The sequence below is a fragment of the Canis aureus genome, chromosome 9 (assembly GCF_053574225.1).
Source record: "Canis aureus isolate CA01 chromosome 9, VMU_Caureus_v.1.0, whole genome shotgun sequence".
In the NCBI taxonomy this organism is placed as follows: domain Eukaryota; kingdom Metazoa; phylum Chordata; class Mammalia; order Carnivora; family Canidae; genus Canis; species Canis aureus.
Genome location: NC_135619.1, coordinates 78,216,697 through 78,236,911, shown reverse-complemented (window position 1 = coordinate 78,236,911; position 20,215 = coordinate 78,216,697). Strand labels below are relative to the sequence as shown.

Genomic DNA, 20,215 nt, shown 5'->3' with positions numbered 1-20,215 from the left:
TGAAACCCTGCGCCTTTTGATGGGGTCATTAAGCCCGTTCACATTCAGAGTTACTATTGAAAGATATGAGTTTAGTGTCATCATGATATCTATTCAGTCCTTGTTTTTGTGGATTGTTCCACTGAACTTCTTCTTAAAGGGGAATTTTAAGAGTCCCCCTTAAAATTTCTTGCAGAGCTGGTTTGGAGGTCACATATTCTTTCAGTTCCTGCCTGTCTTGGAAGCTCTTTATCTCTCCTTCCATTTTGAATGAGAGCCTTCCTGGATAAAGTATTCTTGGTTACATGTTCTTCTCATCTAGGACCCTGAATATATCCTGCCAGCCCTTTCTGGCCTGCCAGCTCTCTGTGGAGAGGTCTGCTGTTATCCTAATATTCCTCCCCATAAAAGTCAGGGATTTCTTGTCTCTTGCTGCTTTAAGGATCTTCTCTTTATCTTTGGAATTTTCAAGCTTAACTATTAGATGTCGAGGTGTTGAATGCTTTTTATTGATTTTAGGGGTGGATCTCTCTATTTCCTGGATCTGAATGCCTGTTTCCCTTCCCAGATTAGGAGAGTTTTCAGCTATGATTTGTTCAAATACATAATCTGGCCCTCTGTCCCTTTCGGTGCCCTCGGGAACCCCAATGAAACATAGGTTTTTGCTCCGCAGGCTGTCGTTTTTTTCCCTTAATCTATCCTCATGGTCTTTTAATTGTTTGTCTCTTTTTTCCTCAGTTTCCCTCTTTACCATCAACTTGTCTTCTATGTCACTTGCTCATTCTCCCACCTATTTAAACCTTGTCCTTAGTATTTCTAGTTTGGCTTGCATCTCATTCAGTCGATTTTTAATTTCTGCTTGATTAGATCTAAATTCTGCAGTCATTAAGTCTCGTGAGTCCTTTATGCATTTTTCTAGAGCCACCAGTAGCTTTTTAATAGTGCTTCTGAATTGGCTTTCTGACAATGAATTGTAATCCAGATTTTGTAACTCTGTGGGAGTGAGAACTGTTTCTGATTCTTTCTTTTGAGGTGAGGTTTCCTTCTAGTCATTTTGCTCAGTGCTGAGTGGCCAAAAACAAGTTGTACTGGGAAAAGGAGAAAAAAAAGAGGAGAGAAAGAAGAAAAGAAAAGAGAAAAAGAAACAAGGAAGAAGAAAAGAAAAAAGAAGAAAAAGAGAAAGAAAAAGAAAGAAAGGGGAAAAAAGGTGGTGTATGCAAAGAGAAATCAAAAAGAAAAAAAAAACACAGGGGAGTATCTTCTGATTCTGTATACTTTAAGACCCTTGACTTACCCTGTAACATGTCCGTCCAGCTGGTCTTCTGGGGGAGGGGCCTGTTGTGCTGATTTTCAGGTGTTAGCACCTGGGGGAGCTGCTCTGCTCCCTGCCTAGTGCAGGGTTCAGTGGGGGTTGTTTACCCCGTGAGGCTCCAGTAGGAACAAACCCAGTGGCGACGGCAGCTCTGGAGCCCTGGCTTCAACCCCCGCAATAACTACAGAGCTCTCCATCTGCAGGGCCTGGAGGCTCGGGGCAGGGCCGCTGATCTGCTCAGCTTAGGGCAGGAGCGTCCTTGCTGTCCTGGGCCCTCCTGGCCTCTGCCTGTCCCGGGGGGGGAGTCTGGATCCTGTGCTGTGTCCCAGTGCCCTGTGCTCCGGGACTTGCATTGTTGGATTCACACTCTGGGCCGCACAGCTGCCTCCATAGAGCTGCCACCCCAGGCCCTCCGAGCTGCTTCAGGAGCCACACAGCCCCCTCCTCAGGTAGCCTCTTCCTCTGCAGGAGCCGCCTCCGAGCTGTTCCCAGCCGCGCAGCCCCTTCCGCACAGAGCCCTTGCCTGAGCCCCTCCGAGCTGCTCTGGGTCCAGCCGTGTGTGCTGCAGTCTTTTAGGGAGGTCAGCCGCGGGGTATGGCCGACTCTCCCTGCCCTCCTGGGGTCCTGCTCTAACTCCCTGCGGGCACCTTTATGCCCAGGACGATTGGTGTAGCTCCTGCTTCTCTGGATGGAGCTTTCCTGACCTTGGGGCACTCGCCCCGACCTTAGCCAGGCTCCTCGTGGGGCCCCTTCCCCTTGGATGCCTTTTGTTTCTTTATTTCTTTTTCCCTATCTTCCTACCTTGATAGAAGCGTGAACTCTTCTCACTGTAGCATTCCAGCTGGTCTTTCTTTAAATCTCAGGGCGAATTTGTAGATTTTCAGGATGATTTGAAGGTTTTCTAGGTAATTTGGTGGGGACAGGTGATTTGGGGACCCTACTCTTCCGCCATCTTACCCCTCCCTCTGAGTAATATTCCATTGAATAGACATACCACATCTTCTTTGATACAACAATATTGTTAAATAAAATAGTTTTGTTTTTTGTTACATTGAATTAGCCAGCTTATACTACATAATTTATATTATTTTCAATAATCCATCTGGTGCTTATAACACCCAGTATTGATCACATCATGTACCCTCTTTAATGCGCATCACACAATGACCCAATACACCCACTAACCACCCAAGCATTATGCCTCATTCTGTTTCCTATAGTTAATGCTTTCTCGTGTTCTGTATCCCTCTCTAATGATTCTCAGTCTTCCCAAATTTAGCCAATGTTATTTTGAAGTGTTACGTATATTCCACATTAGACAGAAATGACATGATAATTGTTTTCTGATTGACTTATTTTACCCAGTGAAATACCCTCCAGTTCCATCAATGTCACTGTAAATGGTAGGTATTTAATAGTTCTGATGGCAGAGTAATATCCCATTGTATATATTCCACATGCTATTTATCCATTCTTCTGTTGTGGATGTCATGTCTCCCTCCACGGTTTGGCTACTGTGTACTTTGCTGCTATGAACACTGGGGTTCAGTTGCCCTTTACATCACTGCATCTGTATGTTTGGGGCAAATACTCAGTAATACAATTCCTGGGGCATATGCTATTCACAACAAAGGAAAGAACCAGAGGTAATTCTCTCTGCCATATATCTAATTGAGATGGATAAAGTAAAAAAATCAGAGTGCAAAATCAGGATATTAATTATAAGGTTACTATTTGCATTTCAGGAAAGCTAAAACACACTACATTATAACTTAGTGTAGAAATGAACCAATTCAGTTGTAAATTAAAACTGATCAAAGTGAGATGTAGTCTAAACTAGATGCTCTAACAGCCATGGTAAATGAGGTCGACGGAAGCATAGGTGGCATAGAAGACAAGGTGATAGAAAAGAAATAAGGTGAAGAAAGTAGAGACACACAAATAATGCACCATGAAAGGCTTGAAAAATCACTAGTGCCATAAGTTCAAACTAAATTAAAATATTTGGGGCCCATGAAGGGAAGGAAGAGAGAGAAGGACAGAATGTATATTTGAGAAAATCATAGCAGAGACTTTGTTTATTTTTTTTGAAAGATGTAATCTATGTATTCATGAGAGACACAGAAAGACAGGGGCAAAGACATAGGCAGAGAGAGGAGCAGGCTCCATGCAGGTAGTTCGATGTGGGACTTGATCCCGTGTCTCCATGATCATTCCCTGGGTCAAACGCAGGTGCTGAACAGCTGAGCCATCCAGGAGTTCCAGCAGACTCTCCTTTTCAATAAAAACACACATTCAGATTGAAAGTGAGGGAATAAACAGCCACTATTCATGTCAATGGACAAGAGGAAGGAGGAATGGCAACACATATATCAGCTGAACTAGAATTTAAAACAAAGACTATAATAAAGGATGAAGAAGGATACTATATCATAAAAATGGTTTATCCAACAGAAGATCTACCTTTTTATAAATATTCACACTGCTACCTTCAGAGAAGACAAGTGCACAAACCCATTAACCCTAAATTTAATGACACTCATAGCTACTATTACCTTTACGGCAGAGACTTCAATGTCCCCTGACATCAGTGAGAATCATCTAAGCAGAAGCTCAACAAGGAAACAAGGGGTTTGAGAGACATTCTGGATTAGACGTACTTCACAAATATATCAGAGCATTTTTCCCAAAGCAGAATACATGTTCTTCTTTATTGCACGTGGAAAATACTCCAGAATTGATCATATACATGGTCACAAGTCATGTGTCAAGTGGTACAGAATGGTTGAATTCACTCCATGCATATTTTCAGACCAATATGCTATGAAACAAGAAGTCAAACCCAGTGAAAATATGGAAGGCCCCTAAACGATGATGTGATACCAACTCACACCAGTGAAAATGGGGAAAATTAAGAAGACATGAAACAACAAATGTTGAAGTGGATGTGGAGAAAGGGAACGCTTTGTATTGTTGGTGGGAATGTGAGCTGGTACAGTCACTTTGGAAAACTGTGTGATGGTTCCTCAAAGAGTTAATAATAGAACTGTCCTACAACCCAGCAATTGCACTGCTGGGGATTTACCTCAAAGATACAGATGCAGTGAAACACTGGGAGACCTGCACCCCCATGCTTATAGCAGCAATGTCCACAATAGCCAAACTGTGGAAGGAGACCTGGTGTCCATCAAAAGATGAATGGATAAAGAACATGTATTCTATATTTACAATGGAATATTCCTCAGTCACCAGAGCGGAAGAATACCCACCGATTGCTTCAACATGAGTGGAACTGGAGGGTATTATGCTGAGTGAAGTAGGTCAATTGGAGGACAACCATTATATGGTTTCATTCTTTCGGGTAATATAAAAAAATGGTGTAAGAATTATAGAGGAAATGAGGGAAAATAAGTGGAAAAAATTAGAGAGGGTGACAAAACATGAGAGACTTCTACATCTGGGAAATGAACAAGAGGTAGTCGGAGGAGAAGTGGATAGGGGCATGGGGTGACTGGGTGACGGGCACTGAGGGGAACACTTGACCAGATGAGCCTGGGGTGCTATGCTATATGTTGGAAGTCAACCTTCAATAAAAAATACATAACAATTAAATAAATGCACATAAAAGGACATCTTATTGAAGAAGGAATGAGACAATGAAGAAATTAAAGAATTTAAGCAAAATTTCAAACAATGAACATTAAATCACAATCATACAATCCAGTATGTCTCTCAAACCCCTTGTTTCCTTGTAAAGCTTTGGGACACATCGAAGCCCATCCACAAAGGGAACGACAGAGCAATACAGGTCTTCTCCAGGACCTGATAAAAATGGAAGCATATCCAGTGCATTAGCAGAGTGAAGATTAGGGTAAAACATATTGCCAGGCTGCTGCTCCCCATGTTTCCTCCCATTCCAGCTGCACAGGCCCCGTCCTCAATCATGGGCTGGTGAATATCGATGGGTAGACATGTGGACACCTGTGTCTCAAATCTGTCTGTGCACATCAAAATATCCATGGACGATTGTTAACAGGATGTAAACATCGTGCACATATCTCTAGAACATGCACATCAGGTCCCACAAAAAGGCTTACTGTTCCTCCTACACAGATTCAATCCCCATGCTGCTGGATCCTATGTCCTATCACATGAGGCAGGATATTGATGAAGATTGATGGCAAATCGAACTCCAATAAAAAATATACAGTAATCAATCAATTAATTAAAATTATTTTATAAATTAAAAAATAGTATATATTTTTATTTTTCACACACTTTCCTAACTTGGCTGCAGCAACTTCTTCCAATATGCATCTATGAAAGCAAGAGAAACAAAAGCAAAATTGAATTATTGGGACTCCATCAAGATAAAATACTTCTGCACATCAAAAGAAACAGTCAACAAAAGGAAAAGACAACCTACAGAATGGCGGCAGATATTTGCCAATGATCTAACAGATTAAGGGCTAGTATCCTAGATCTATAAAGAACTTATTAAACTCAACAGCAAGGAACAAAAGAATCTGAGTAGGCTCCCAGAAGGGTCAGTCAAACTATAGAAAAAAAAAGAAAACGAAACCTATGATTTCTATAAAAGTAATCTGCTCTGCAGAAAAAAGAAAATCAAGGGCTGGATGCAATTTATAATTGCATCAGAAATCATCAGGTAATGAGGAAAAATCCTAACCAAGAGTGATGGATGTATGGTCTAAACATTCAAGAAAACTTATGAACTACAGTAAGGAATATACAAGTAGATAGAACATATTTATTCTCATGGATTAGAAGAATGAATATTGATAAAATACCTATGCTACCAAGAGCAAGTAACACATTCAAAGCCATCCTTATTAAAATATTACCAGAATTTTTCAAAGAGCTAGAGAAAACAATCAGAAAAATTTAAGGGAACCACAAAGAGCTCAAATAGCCAAAGCAACACTGAAAAATTAAAGCAAGGCTGTAGACATCCTGATTCCGGTTGTTGAAGTAAATTACAACGTTGTGATAATCAAGACCCTATGGCACTGGCACAAATACAGACGTATAGATAAATAGAAAAGTTTGAGATCCCAGAAATAGAAGCTGAAGTCTCTGGTCATAAATCCTGACAAAGCAGTAAAGCATATCCAATGGAAAAAAGGAAAGTCTCTTCAACAAATGGCATTGGGAATATTGGAGACCCACATGCAGAAGTATGAAATGGGACACTTTTTTACATCATTCACAATGGACTCAGAGTTGATGAAGGATCTAAATGAGTTGGGAAACCATCAGAATCCTCAGGAAAACACAGGCAGCTCCTTTTCTACCTCAGCTATAACCACTCCTAGACGTGTCTCCAGAGGCAAGAGAAAGAAAAGGAAAAGGAAGTATGGCGACTTCATCAAGGAAAGAGCATTTTCACAACAAAGGAATCACTCAGTGTAATTAAAGGGGAACCTACAGAATGGGAAAAGATATTTGGTAATGTCTTATCAGATTAAAGGCTCGAATTCATATGTAAAACGAACATATCAAGCTCAACAGCCACCAGTATCTCCAATGAGAATTGGGCAGAATTTGTGAACAGACTTCCTGTCCTGTCCTGAGATCCCACATCACACCATATATTAGGGAGCTCATCTTCATGTCAAACAAAATTCATTCACTCTCGTAGATTTGCCATATATCAAACAAAATATTAGAAGAAAGTGTCTGACAGAAAAGAAGGAAAACATCAATGCCCCTAAGTCGAAGATTACTGTAGAATTAGGCAATATTAAAATAAGAGATTTAAAATCATTCAACAGAAATAAAATAATTTCTTTACATATGCATAATCAATGAGCAAAATCATTCCAAAAAAAAAAAAAAACACTTAAAAGTAAGTAATGAACTCAGGGAAAATTCATGATATCAAATCAAAATAGACCATAAAGTTAATTTCTACACACTAACAACCAATTTTCTGTGTAAAATAAACAAAACATTCCCCTTTACACTGGAACCAAAAATAAATATTTATGATTACACTTCATTAAGGAGCGAAATGCTCTTTAAAAATGAACTATAGGGATCCCTGGGTGGCGCAGTGGTTTGGCGCCTGCCTTTGGCCCAGGGCGCGATCCTAGAGACCCGGGATCGAATCCCACGTCGGGCTCCCGGTGCATGGAGCCTGCTTCTCCCTCTGCCTGTGTCTCTGCCTGTATCTGTCACTCTCTCTCTCTCTGTGACTATCATAAATAAAATAAAAAAAAATTAAAAAAAATAAAATAAAATAAAAATGAACTATATTAATGAGAGACTTTCAAAAAGGCACAGAAATGTAAAGATAAATACGTTGATGGTTTAGAACATCATAAATCCACTGTGCCACCAAAAAAAAGTGATGTACGGTTGTGAAGTAATGCTTGCATATAACTTGTAAAGAATTGAATCTAAGACTAGAGCTGACTATATATTCAGAGGACATGCAAATCGGGCGCTCCCTAAACTGATTAAACTAGCCCATCCCTGAACCTAAATCTGCAGAGGAACCCCAGCCCCAGGATCCCCAGGTGACACCATTCAATGCTCAGGGCACAACACAGACAAAACACCATGGAGTCTGTGCTCAGCTGGGTTTTCCTTGTCACTATTTTAAAAGGTAATTCATGGAGAACAAGGGACCTTGAGTATGTGAGTGCAGGAGAGTGAAAGAAACAGGGGATGTGGGACCATTTCCTGACCAACATGTCTTATGTCTGCAGGTGTCCAGGGTGAGGTGCAGCTGGTGGAGTCTGGGGGAGACCTTGTGAAGCCTGAGAGGTCCCTGAGACTCTCCTGTGTGGCCTCTGGATTCACCTTCAGTAGCTTCTACATGAGCTGGTTCCGCCAAGCTCCAGGGAAGGGGCTACAGTGGGTTGCAGAAATTAGCGGTAGTGGAAGTAGCACAAGCTACGCAGACGCTGTGAAGGGCCGATTCACCATCTCCAGAGACAACGCCAAGAACACGCTGTATCTACGGATGAACAGCCTGAGAGCCGAGGACACGGCTGTATATTACTGTGCAAGGTACACAGTGAGGGGACCTCAGTGTGTGCCCAGACACAAACTTCCCTGTAGAAGGGGATCAGTACCACCAGGGGGTGTGCACTCCTCACCACTTTTGTCTTGAAGGCCTAGGAGCAGGTGCAGATGGACATTCTTGGCAGGTTTCCTCTCGGGGTCTGGGCTTCCTTTCCATGGAGCAGTTTCCCCCAAGGAGTCTCTCTGAACACTTGATTCTGTGTTTACCTATTTAGTCTCTTTCTAAGAGACTTATAATTCCACTATAGCACTTGCACTTACTTGTACTTAACTTTTCCTGACCTGAAGTATTAATCAATTACAAATAACTCCATTCATGTCATCTGAACATTTTCATGAGTCGTTTTGGCACTCTCTTTGGATCACAGGACTCCATGATAACTGTTGCCTTGCACATCACGGTATTCAGTAATCTCCATTCAACACAAGTGAAAAGAGACATTCTACAAAAATGTTAATAACGGCCTGGGAGTGAGAAAAATTCCCAGCATGACATGGTAGGGAGGTGGACTCTGAGGTCACCCACACACACACAATCACGAGAGTGTAAGCTTTAATTAAATACCTTCACCTTTATATCCAATGAGAGCCAGGCAGGCCTCTCATCACATCATAAATGCCTGGATGATGCCAGGGAGGTCACTAGCTTAGGTGTGTGTTGTGGGTCAGTGTTGGGGACAGGATGTTGCTCCATGGGATTTGGGGAGGCAGAGGTGCCCCAGGGAAGCACTATGGTCAGGAGGTGTAGCCTCATGATTCGATCGGGGCCCTAATACACCAGGACTGGGAAAGTTCCCTGCAACCTGGCTGCATGTGAGGTGATGGGGAAAGGACGGGCTAGGACGTGGGTGCTCTCCAGACACCACATCGGTCTGCACCTTGACCTCAGACATCCCAGATTCCAGATCTGTGAGAATGAGTGTCTGTTGTTTGATCCATCCAGTCCATGTACGATGTTCCTGGAGTTGGGACAGGCTAAAGTCATTTTTTTTCTTTGTTTAAATTGAATTTACCAAAATTTACTACACACTCAGTGCTCATCACATCAAGTGCCCTCCTTAACTCCAATCACCAAGTTCCCCCATCCCCCACCCCCTCCCTTCCAGCAGCCCTCAGTGTTTTTCCCCAGAGTTAAGTGTCTCTCATGATTTTTCTTCTTCTGTAGTATTACCCAACTAAGTTTCACTCCTTCCTTTATGGTCTCTTTCAATATTTCCTATATTCCACATATGAATGAAACCATATCATTGCCTTTCTGTGATTAATTTCTCTCAACATAATACCTCCAGTGCCACCCATGTTGAAGGAAATGTTATTTCATGTTATTCATCATTTCTGACAGCTGTGTAATATCCCATTGTATATATAAACCACATTTTGGGTATACTTTTATTAGAGTTCAATTAGCAAACATATATTATAACAGCCAGTACTCATTCTTTAAATTGCCCCCCTTAGCTCCTGTCATCCAGGGACCCCAACTCCCATCTCCACTTCACTCTCCTTGTTTTCTTTTTATTTTCCCCATAGTTAGGAGTTTCTCATGTACTGTCACTATCTCTGATAATTCCCACTCATTCTATCCCCTTTCCCCTTTATTCCCTTCCACTATTTCTTATATTCTTTGTATGAGTGAAACCATACAATGTTTGTCTTTCTTTGAATCACTTACTTCAGTCAGCATAATACACTCCACGTCCATCCACGTTGAAGCAAATGGTGGGTATTCGTCTTTTCTAATGCCTGAGTAATGTCCCAGTGTATATATAGACCATATGTCCTTTATCTATTCATCTGTTGATGGACATTGAAGCTCCTTCCGCAGTTTCTTTATTGACACTTCTGTAGAAGGGCTTCATGATTTCTCCCACATTTGACTATTGTAGACATTGCTGCAGTGAACATTGGGGTGAAGGGGTCTCTATATTTCATTACATTTGTGTATTTTGGGTAAATACCCTGTAGTGTAGTGACTGAAACATAGTGTGGCTTTATTCTCACTTTTTCAGGACATTCCATTCTGTTTTCTGGAGTGGCTGAACAAGCCTGCATTCCCACAAAAAGTGAAAGAGAAAGTTCCACTTTCTGGATATCCTCGCTTATATTTGTTTTTTCTGGCCTTGTTACTTTATCCATTCTGAGTTGTATAAGTGGGATCTTAATGTGGTTTTCATTTGTATTTCCCTGATGACAAGTCATGTGGTTCACTTTTCTCATCTGCCTGTTGGCCATTTGTAGGTCTTCTTTGGAGAAATGTCTTTTGTGCATTCTCTCCACTTCTTGACTGAATTGTTTGTTTTGTTGGGTGCTGACTTTGTTAAGGAAATATCTTGTCCTATTCTGTAGGTTACCTTTTATTTTGTCACCTGTTGCATTGTTGTACAGATTCTACCTTGAAGAAGTCCTAATAGTTTACTTTCCCTATGTTTCCCTGTTGTTTCCTATGCCTTTTGAGAGGTGCCTTGATAGCAGTCACTGCAGCTGAGGTCAAAAAGTTGCTAACAAAAAAAAGAAAAAAAAAGTTGCGACCTGAATTCTCCTCTAGGAGTTTGATGGATTAGTGTCTCGGATTTTGGTACTTCATCCATTTTGAGTTTATGTGTTTGGTGTAGCTGAATGGTCCACATTCATTTTTATGCAGGTGGCTGTACAATTTTTTTCAGATCCATCTATTGATGAGACTTTTTTTCATTTGATATTTTTTCTTGCTTATTGAGGAGGAGTTGCCCGTAGACTTGAGGGTCCATTGCTGCATATTGTGCTCTGTTCCATTGATCTATGTGTTGTTTTTGCCAGTACCAGGCTATCTTGATGATAAAGACTTTATAATAGAGCTTGTCTGTAAATATTGTTTTGCCCAACAGCTGTAGGATTTTTTTTGGCCAAAACGTTTCTACCTGTTTGGCTATCTAGGAAAGGAATTGAAGAAGACACAAAGAGATGGAAAACCTTCCATGCTTATGGATTAGAACAATGAATAGGGTCAGAGCACCTGTGTTGCTCAGAGTTTGAGTGCCTGCAATTGGCTTGGCTGATCCTGGGTTCCTGGAATGGTGTCCTGAATCAGGCTTTTGGAAAGGATCCTGCTTCTCCCCCTGCCTATGTCTCTACCTTCATCTGTGTGACTCTCCTGAATAAAAAAATAAATATTTAAAACAACACCAAAAATAAGTATTGTGAAAATCTCTATGCTGCCCAGAACCTTCTACATATTCAAAGAAATCCTTATCAAAACACCTTGAACATCTTTCACAGAGTAGGAACATACATTCTTAAGATTATTATGGCACACAGAGAGATATGAGGCACACATTGATGCTGTGGCATTGCCCTGCTGTATTTGTTTTGAAAAGTATCTGTTAGCCTCCCTCATCCAGTGAAGGGTGCATTTCTCACCTGGAACTAGGACTCACTTCTTGCAAACCATAGGTATCTGTTAAAAATTCACAGTGGACACACAGAAGGAGAATAATGATACAAGAGAGTCAGAGATACTCAGACACTTTGGAACTTCAGTTTAAGGATGTTCTTTTATAACACTTCCAGAAGATGAGGAATTGATAAACCTGTGGGATATGTGTCTCACCATCAGCTTACAGGGTTGTGTTGTACTGATGGCTGTGACGTGTGCTCCTTGTCACTGGTGAACATTTGGTGCCCTGTGTCCTCATTTCAAACCCACCTGCATCTGTGAGTCTCCCTCTGGACATGAGATCAGATTCCCTTTAGGATTTCCTCAATGGAACCCCTCAAGGGACCTACATGACTTATTTACTCTTTATCATTTTATTTAAATGCAAACATTTTCGTCATGGGATATGCAACAACCAGGTAACATGACTTGGTCATGTCAATATCCAACAGCCCTACCATCCTATTCCATAGTCTACATATGAACTTACATGGCGGGGAAGCTGTTTCAGAGAAGGTTAGTCCACTCATGGTCAGCAAGGCAGAGGAGCAGCTCCAACTGCCCAGAAGCATGGCTGTAGTTGGCTTTGCTGATTTCATTAATATTTATACACATAGCAGCTGTCCCAAAACACACACACTCAGAACATAACGTGAGAGGATGGAACATGGGATGGAGCACACAGTTCCTCTGGTAATGTGCAGCCCCTGGACCTTAGATGGGCTTGGATGAATCTGTAAATCACAGTGCAGTTGATAATGGATTATTATCATTTGCTATTGATTTTGTTTCCTCTGGAGATTCTCACACCCTACCCTGTTGAGGCCTGTTTTGGGGGTTTTGTGACTCTCTTCCTGGCTCTATCAGAGAGCTGTTCTGAACATGGCCTCCTACCTCTGACCTGGGGTTGAAAGTTTTCACCCCCACTCTTCAGGGACTCCTCACAGGAGAGTCATCAAGCCGTCCTGTCCTCAGTTTACAACTGAACCCAGTCTTTACCCTGCCTGTGTCTAAGCTGGTTTATCTCAGACACATGAATGAGTCTCTAAATGTCAATATGAGGTATTCCTGTGGTGTAGATCTGGGATGGTCCTCCGAGCAAGGGTCTCATGGTGTCTTACTTTCTGCCTGCTGGTCTCAGGATAGAGGCACAGGACCACACATGGTTCAGTTTATGGAAACACAAATCACAATGCCTGCACTCTGACATAATGTTTACCCATCTCCAGAATCCTGTCCTTTTTAACCATCCGTCACATCATGCCGCTTTTTGTTTGTAGGACTCAGGGGGACCACAGATCCTGGAAATTTCCCCACTTTGTCACTTGAACACCATCATACCAGGTTCGTTCCATGCAGGACCAAAAATCTTTTTAAAAATTATTTTTTATTGGAAGACAAGTCCTGCCCCCATCCTGTGTTGTCCTTCTCCACAGGAGATCTGTCCCAGGTTCCCCTGCAGGAGTCTGGACTGGGCTGGGTAAACATAGGCAGAACCTTACACTCACCTGTCCCTTCTCTGAGTTCTCACTGCGCATGTCAGTGAGGGTGTCACATGGGTCCATCAGCCTCCAGGGGAAGGCCCTGGAGTCAATGCCGAAGTCTGGAGGGAAAAGAATGAGCACCACAACCTGTCTCTGAACAGCAGCAAGAGGTATAGAAAGTCCAACACCTGGAAAGATAAATGATAATGTTTCACACCAGAACCACATCTATTCAATGTGATGAACAACCAGCTGATGAGATACAGCAGATCATCTTCCATGAAATCACAAGTTCATGTTTGAGCATGGGAACAGAATTTTTATAGTTTATGAAAACAACACCATGAAAATCAATTCCCAGAATCTATATTTATATAATATGTAAACACTGAGTTACTGGAGACCAAGTATGAAACAGGTCAACACTGAGGAGACCAGGAAAAAAACAAGACTTTTCAATATATTGTCAATGGAGAAACTATTCATAGGCAATCACTAATCATGAAATAGGAATATTATAGATAAAATATCAATATGCATAATACCAAATATTAAGAATACACTTTGTGAAAAATCAACTAGATGAACCTGTTGAACGACCAGACTGATCAGATACAACAGAGCATCTTACATTAAATCACAAGTTCACGTTTGAATATGAGAAAAAAATTCGTACAGCTTACAAAAAGAGCAACATGAAAATCATGCCAAATTCTATATTCATATAAAAAAATAACACTGATATAGTAGAGAACAGTTAGGGGGCAGGTCAACGCTGAGGAGACCAGGAAAAAGAAAACAAGACTTTTCAATGTATTGTCAATGGGGAAACTATTCATAAGCAATCATTAATCATGAAATCAGAATGCTATAGGTAAAAATCATTATGCATAACACCAAATATTAAGAATACTCTTAGTGAAAATCAGCTACATTTTTCTACCTACGTAGTTATCAAGGTAATAAAATACAAGATATGGACCAAGAGAAAACTTGCACAAATTTCAAAACCAACAAAAAACTTTCACCTGCATATCATAATCACCATCAAAACTCAGTGGAAAAAAACAACAGAATTCATGTATAAAACAGGCAGATCTTTGAACATGTTATACAGGAGGGTACAGATACATGAAGTAAGCACAGGAGAGGACACATCCCACCAGGATCTTTCAGGGTAATGCACGTCAACCACAATGAGATGCCCTATACACACATCACGAGGGCTCAAGTATGAAAGAAGCACTGACCAGAACATCCTGGGAAGCATGCAGGACCCCTGGGCCTCAACCCTGCAAGTAGAAATGAAAAATGAAACAGAAGTCCTGGAAAATCATTTTTCTGTTCCTCCTGAAATTAAAGATGGATAACCTAGCAGGGGACATGGAAATCCCACTCCTCAGTGATTGCTCCAGCATAAAGAAACCCAATGTTCTTGTAAAAATGGCATGTGATGAATTATAGTGTCTTCATTTCTGTTAGAAGCCTAGAAACTCCCCCCCCAAAAGCCTGCGTGATTTAAAGAATAATGCCAGTAGAAAACATCCATCAATGGGACGGGATTCTGCAATAAGAAGCCACACTATTGATACACACCCAGGATCCCAGGGGAACCTCAAGGACATGCTGTTCCATGAAGCTCAGCAGTCTCGCAGATGACAGGCCATGCAGCCTGGGGCATTTGTACAGCCAGGCCAGGGCCACAATTGTTTGGTTGGGCTTTCTGTCCCTCTCTCTTCCCCAAACCCAAATGATGAGCTCCTCTGCATCAGGCTGCATGCTCCCCTCCTGTGCACAATGTCCTCAGGTATGGAATGTCCACACACTGAAACAAACCACCTCTTGTCCCCTGATGGGGGGTTCCTGAGAGTCGGACGTGTGTTGTGATAGGAACTGTCCCCTCCAGCATCTCTGGCTCAGGCTCTCTCCTGCAGCTGAGCAGGACAAGGTTAAGACACCTCCACTGAGTCCATCTGTCTCCTGCTACTGTTTCTCCCCACAACCTGAGGTCTAGACCTTCCTCTCACTCAGGTGGAAATCAGGTCAAGTGTTTGGGAACAGAGTGAGGTCACAGTTTTAATCAGCTGTCCGCAGAGGATCCCACTACTGTTTGTTTTCTATAGAGAAATAAATATAGAAGAACTTGTCCAGATTAAAAAATCATATTTTATATATTTATTTAGTGAGAAAGAGAAGGAGAAGAGTTTGAGAGAGAAAGAAAATCTCAAGCGGATTCCCCATGACCAGAGCCTGACTTTGGGCTCAATTCCAGGATCCTGAGATCACGACGTGACTCACAAACAAGAGTTAGATCAAGAGTTAGATGCTTAACCATGTGAGTCGACCAGTCGACCCATCCTTGAGCAACTGTTTAAAGAGAGATTTGTGTTTGTTATTATTGCGTTTTGTCAGACTTTCTATTGAGGTTAAGATTCCTTTCTGTATTTTGGAGACTAAGTCCGTCTCAGTATATAGTTGAACACACTGTCTCCCATTTCATAGGCTATCTTTTTGCTCCAATTATATTTGTCCTGCACACTTTGTGCATGAGGTAGCCTCACTTATCAGTCATTGTTTTTTTTTTTTTTTACTGTGATTTTAATGTTATATCAAATACATCATGAAACGCCTGGGTGGCTCAGCAGTTGAGCAACTGCCTTTGGCTCAGGGCATGATCCTGGATCCCGGGATCAAGTCTCCAGTGGGCCTCCCTGTATGGAGCCTGCTTCTCTCCTGCCTGTGTCTCTGCCTCTTTCTCTGTGTGTCTCTCACAAATAAATAAATCTTTAAAAAATAAATAAGTCACAGCCAAGCAAAGATCATGATGTTTTCCCCTTAGTTTACATGTTTAAGTTCTAGGGTTGAGACTTCTGCTTAACCCTTTTTTTAATTTTTTTTTAAATTTTTAATTATTTATGATAGTCATAGAGAGAGAGAGAGAGAGGCAGAGACATAGGCAGAGGGAGAAGCAGGCTCCATGCACCGGCAGCCCGACGTGGGATTCGATCCCGGGTCTCCAGGATTGCGCCCTGGGCCAAAGGCAGGCGCCAAAGGGCTGCGCCACCCAGGGATCCCCCTGCTTAACTCTTAATCACTTTTGAGATTTTCTGTGTCCTTGAATCTGTGTGATGTTTGATAAGGACCAAGTGTCATTATTTGTATGAGGCTGTTCAACACCATTTTCTATAGAGACTATCCTTTCCCCACTGTGTATTCTTACATATACTATGGTTGAAGGATTTCTGACTGTATATGCACACGTTAACTTCTGGGCTCTGTAATATGGTCCACCATCTACATTGCTGATGTTAGGCAGTCACACACTGAAATGCTTAATGTGCGACTAAAATACATTTCCGTAGAGGGATGTGTGATGTCTGACTATTGTTCTAATTTCTTAAACTTGTATGGTCACTCTCATGTGATTTTGTTTTCCATATGAATGTGGAGTTTTTCTGTTATGTAAGAAAACAATTGATATTTTGATTAATTTAATCAACATTAAAATAATTAGAACAGAAATTATTTGTCTACTTGTATGGACAAATAAAAATTCTCAGGGAGATTTAATAAGTATATGGAAAAGAAAAATGAAGTTTAACTCATAGACACTCTTGGAAAAGAGTTAAGCCTTAATAAATATAATCAGATTTCAAAGAGAAGAAATAACTGACACTAAAAATAGAAAGGAACATGAAAAAAATTCTAATATTTTAACAATGCAAATAATGGATAACCAAGGCAAATTACAAAATTACTAGTATTTTCAAGCAAATTAAACTGTTTCATGAAGAAATAAAAAAAATTAACAAAACAGAACAAATAGGAAGCCTGAAACCATTATCTAAAAATCCTGCCTGGGGCAGGGCAGGTCGCTCAGGAGTTAAGCACCACCTATGGCCCAGAGCCTGATCCTGGAGACTCGGGATCCAGTCCCACATCGGGCTCTTGGCATGGAACCTGCTTCTCCCTCTGCCTGTGTCTCTGCCTCTGTGTGTGTGTGTGTCTCATGAATACATAAAATCTTTTTTAAAAATTCTGCCTCAAAAAAGACAATGAAAATTTAAAAATAATGTAATGAAAAGGGCAAAATCAGATAGCTTTATCTACAAATATTCAAATATTTTAAGAAATAAGGCCAAAATGTTTCCATCTCTTCCAAAACGTATTTAGAATGGAACGTGACCAAATTGATTTAAGGAGGCCAGGATGAGTCTGACAGCGAACCCATGCCAAGGACCCCACAGGAAGGGTCTCATGGACAATATCTCAGATGCACATAAATGCAAAAATCCTGGCATCTTGAATCCAACAGCCCATGGACAGATGGCACAGAATGACCTAGAAGGAATCATCCCTGGGATGCAAGGATACTTCAACACACCCAGATCATTAATTGGCCCCTGTATTAACAGACTCAAGGATTGGATGTACACGATTCTTTCCTAGGATACCTAAAACCGCTTGAAAAAAATCTAACATGCTTTTATCTTCAAAACATTTTAACAGTCGAGACAGAAGAGATTGCCTCCTATCTGATGGAAGTAGTCACGTTTTATGAAAAACCCACAATCAACACTGCATTCAAAAGTGAAAACCTGGGCAGCCCTGGTGGCTCATCAGTTTAGCGCCGCCTTCAGCCCAGGGCCTGATCCTGGAGACCCAGTATCGAGTCCCACTTCAGGCTCCCTGCATGGAGCCTGCTTCTCCTTCTGCCTGTGTCTCTGCCTCTCTCTCTCTCTCTGTCTCTCATGCATAAATAAATAAAATCTTTTAAAAAATGTGAAAATCTGAAGCCCTTCTGTAAGTCAGGACCCAAACAGGGGTCATTCCCACCCTCAGTATTCAACATATTATTCTAAAGGAGAATAAACTGTGCCACCCCATATGTCAGCTGGTTCCCTGGGTTGTTGTGAATAAAATCACACGAGAATCATCCAGTGGACAGAGAGAATGAACCCTTCTTTCACCCTGATGTAAGGAAATAAATCTCCCACGGGAAAATTCCCTTCCCTGAACCAGGAGGGGTGAACCATCCTCAGCACCAGAAACGTCTGTAGGGCCCAGAAGGCTGTGAAAACAAGCCTTGTCAGTTCCTCACCAATTCACTGACCCAAATCCAGTATCCTGGCCTTATATCTCTACAAATCAACGTTTTGTTGGGTAAGAAGAAGAAGGTCTGCCTAGTTTGTTCATTGTGTGTTGTGTTTCAGGGAGCTCAGGCACATGCACCATGAAATACATCTTCACTTAGGTCTCTCATAAGTCTACAGAGTAATTAGTTCAGAAAAATAACCAGAAAGAAGGGAAGGAAGCCCATACTGTGGTAATGACTGGAATTCCAAACCAGGAAGTTTATGAAACAAAGAATAAAAGATATTTAAATCAATAGATACAGAGAAATTTACTTGTATCCATATGACACAATCTGTTGCAGGGTCAAACCTGCCAAGTTTCAAAACCAAACCCTAAGGTAATGAACAACTTCAGGGAATCGATAGGATACAAAATCAACAAACAAAGTAAATCTAGGTTTCCACACAGGAACAACTAATTATTTATATCTTAAAGATTTTATTGAATTATTCATGAAAGACGCACAAGCAGAGAGAGGCAAAGACATAGGAAGAGAGAGAAACAGGCTCCATGCAGGGAGCCCAATGTGGGACTGGATCTCTGGACTCTAGGATCACTCCCAGCGCAGATGGCAGACCTCAACCACTGAGCCACACAAACATCCATAACAATAAAGTACATAAAAGGTAATTAATAAAACATTATTACATTGGTACCGGTGTTAAGAATGTAATAGGTAGGATTAAGTATTCTGAAAGAGGTAAATTACTGTCCACTAAAAGAACTAAGATGGATGAGAGATTTTTAAAGAGTCACAAAAATGCAAAGGCATTTTTTCATAAATGTGAAAACTTCATAATGTCAGAAGACTTACAGTGGCCTACAGATGTAAAGAAATCCTTGTTAAGAACTTGTAAAGAATCAAATCTAGGTCTGGAGCTGATTATATATTCAAAGGACATGCAAATAGGGCCCTCACTTCACTGATTAAACCAGCCCATCCCGACATGCTGCTGGGAGAAGAGTCCCAGCCCCAGGATCCCCAAGTGACCTTGTTTAGGGATCAGGGTGGAAAACAGACGACTAAACATGGAGTCTTTCGTTGGCTGGGTTTTCCTTGTCGCTATTATAAAAGGTAATTCAAGAAGAAAAAGAGACCCTGAGTCTGATTGTAGGTGAGTGAAACAGGGGAAGTGGGACAGTTTCCTAACCAGAATGTCTTGTGTCTGCAGGTGTCCAGGGTGAGGTGCAGCTGGTGGAGTCTGGGGGAGACCTGGTGAAGCCTGGGGGATCCCTGAGACTGTCCTGTGTGGCCTCTGGATTCACCTTCAGTAGCTATGCCATGAGCTGGGTCCGCCAGGCTCCAGGGAAGGGGCTGCAGTGGGTCGCATACATTAACAGTGGTGGAAGTAGCACATACTACGCAGACGCTGTGAAGGGCCGGTTCACCATCTCCAGAGACAACGCCAGGAACACACTGTATCTGCAGATGAACAGCCTGAGATCCGAGGACACAGCCGTGTATTACTGTGCGAAGGACACAGTGAGTCGAACTCAGTGTGAGCCCAGACACAAACCTCTCTGTTAAGGGGATCAGGACCACCAGGGGGTGCACACTCCTCACCACTTCTGTCTTGAAGGCCCAGGAGCAGGTGCACATGGAGTTTCTGAGCAGGTTTCCTGTCAGGGTCTGGGATTCCCCTCCAAGGAGCTGTTTTCCCCAGGGAGTTATCTAGGCAGATGATATGTGCATACCTATTCAGTCTCTGATTTAGACACATCTGTTTTTTATATGAAAACAGCTATTATGCCATGCACAAAAGACAGCGATTCTTTTTCTATCAATAGATTTCACAGTAATTTTATTTTATTTTTTTAATGATAAATTTATTTTTTATT

At 41.6% G+C, this 20,215-nt stretch overlaps 2 pseudogenes across 2 annotated transcripts in view; both read left to right on the top strand.

Annotated features, from left to right (window-relative positions):
* The window catches only part of LOC144319977 (immunoglobulin heavy variable 3-74 pseudogene), a 234,523-nt pseudogene that overhangs the window by 23,712 nt on the left and 190,596 nt on the right, over window positions 1-20,215 (top strand). The gene's annotated exons all lie outside the window — the stretch shown is intronic.
* Window positions 19,315-19,904, top strand: LOC144321320 (immunoglobulin heavy variable 3-23 pseudogene; annotated as a pseudogene). Its single transcript, XR_013387024.1, has 2 exons — window positions 19,315-19,451; window positions 19,549-19,904. The product of XR_013387024.1 is annotated as an immunoglobulin heavy variable 3-23 pseudogene (transcript).